Source organism: Neophocaena asiaeorientalis, unplaced genomic scaffold (genome assembly GCF_003031525.2).
Source record: "Neophocaena asiaeorientalis asiaeorientalis breed wild unplaced genomic scaffold, Neophocaena_asiaeorientalis_V1.1 scaffold92, whole genome shotgun sequence".
NCBI classification, from domain to species: domain Eukaryota; kingdom Metazoa; phylum Chordata; class Mammalia; order Artiodactyla; family Phocoenidae; genus Neophocaena; species Neophocaena asiaeorientalis.
The window spans coordinates 592,278-594,730 of record NW_020174057.1 but is presented as its reverse complement, the minus strand read 5'-3'; positions in this window follow the sequence as shown (position 1 = coordinate 594,730).

Below are 2,453 nucleotides of genomic sequence, written 5' to 3'. Positions count from 1 at the left end.
ATGGGAGATGCCAGGGAGTCATTCTTTTGAAGGTTATAGAGTGTCAGGTGATCAGCTTCCAGGCAGGTAGCCTAGGGAAGGGGAGGTGGAGGATGGTGGAAGAGGTACTGGATTTTGAGATCATGTGAGTTACTAGATTCTTTTTTCTTCAGTCTCAAGCTTAGAAAACTGAAGAGGCCACTGAAAGCATTATCTGGATGGGGTTGGGCGGGATTTACAAATGCTACCTCTACCTGCATGCCATCTCCCCCTCTCCTTTTAAAAAAAATCACCTCTCTTTCTATTATTCAGAGTTCAGAGTTCTCCCACTAACACTCCAAGAGACAAAGAAAAGGTGAAGAAGAAAAATACTTTTATTTAGTTGCTACTTTTCATGCCCTGTGATTATTATTATTATTTTTTATTTGTTTCGTTGGGGGAAAGGATTGTCCTAGGCATGTAGGCTAGCACTTAATTTCGTGGTTGGGTTAAATGTTTGTTTTACTCAAATCTCAAAGAATGATATTTTTTAAGAGTTAAGAAGTGGGTTTCCTCAAAATCTTTCAAACCATTTTCCCCCAAATATGAGCTTCTAAGGTGTTTCTTCCCAGTTGTTTCTGTATATTTATTTTCTTGTTGCAGACCTCTCTCTGTTGAGACTAGAATTCACAGCATCTCCCCACAGTTTCTTCAGTAACATTCATTAGGATACTCTTTTGTCTCATCATGTAGATCATTAATGAAGCTGTTAACTAACGCTAGTGCCTCATTGATTCCTGGGCCAGGGCTACCAGACACCTCTGTGATGTGACACATTGCCTTTATCCTTGGTTTCTATGTCACCAACCCTCAGCTTTCAGCCAGTAGAGAATGCTGGAGTCCAAATCCAATCCAATTTGAATTTATTTTGCAAGTAAGACTTTATTAGAAACTGTATTAAGTGCATTACCAAAATTAGATTATGTTACATCTTTACTTTCTCTTTTATTAATCATGTAATTCCCATTCCCTTTAAAAAAAAGAAGAAGAAAAAAAGCAATTAGGTTTGCCCAGCTTGATTCAATCTTAAAATCCAGGCTGCTTTTTGCCCCCGGTTCCATTATAATCTAAATACTTACAGATGCTAACTGTCAGCTGTCTTGCTTCTCTATGAAATCAGCGCCTCATCAGCTTCTATCAAAACTTCACACCTCCTTAGGCCTCAGTTGTTTTAGACTGAAAGTCCCACCTGCTTAATGATGCTTAGATCTGGAAGTATCTTCAGAGGCACTGAGTACTGTGGTTTTAAAGTTCTTTTCACGAAGTCCTGTTTCCCCAAAGATGCCTTAGGGGCCACAAGGGAATGATAAAGCAGAAGTTCAGAGGAAAGGGTTCCTCGTCCCTGCTTTAATCAGAGCAATACAGATTTCATCTGTCTTCTGTATTTAGTGTTCCATGTAGGGCTACCTCTAGTCCATATGGAGCCTTCATGCTAGTTAAAAAAAAGTCCCCCTTCCTCTGGGTGGACACAGAACCACAAAAGGGTGGCTGTGGTTTTCTATAACATTTGATTCCCAAAATGGGGCTTTGCTGCCAAAAATTAATTTGGAAAACCTTTAACCTAGGCCAGCCATCTTAGGTAACCCAAGATAAAACCAAAATCAGTAAGACCAACTTTTCACCATTCTACAGTAAGGTATTGTGTTCAGCTCCTTTTATCTTAAGTATGTAAATATTTTTATTTTCAGTGGGTAGGCACTCCTGCCTTGACCACACATTCATGCTTGCAAATAAATGAATTCATTCAACACATATTTACTGAGAACTTACAAAGTCTGTGCTCTCATGAGCTTGTATTCTAGAGGAAGAAGATACAAGATAAACAAAATCCTACGTAAATGAAATGCTAGGTAGTATAACAAAGAAAAAGAAAAGCAGGATAAAAGACAAAGGAGGATAAAAGAATAGATTATTCTCCTTCTCTGCTTAGTATTTAGAATAATAATAATGTCAATAATCAAATAAATATCAAACATAATTTTTTATTCATTCAATAAATGTTACTGAATAGATTGAAAGGAATACATGCAAACAACATGTGTAATAAAAACATATTTCCTACCCTCAAGGAGCTTGAAGTCTAGTGAGCGACAAGATATATATTTAACCAAAATATAATGTATTTCCTAATGAAATATGTTCTCTGAAATCAAAGTTCTTTCAGAGAACAATGATTAATTGCAACTGGCAAGATGCTGGGAAGGGGAAGGTTTTATTCAGTAATATTCAACAAACATTTGTATGTTTGTATTTAGTAAGCGAAGGTGGGTCATATGAGCTAAGCATCAGAGATGAGAAGACCTCCTAGGAGGCCAAGGGAGAGAAGGAATGAGCAGAGGCAAGAAAGCTGGTCTGAAAAACAGAATAGGCTGATGAGAGGCAGAGATGTGCAGTGTGGCTGAGGAGAACTTGGAGGCCTGGAATTGCACGCTGAG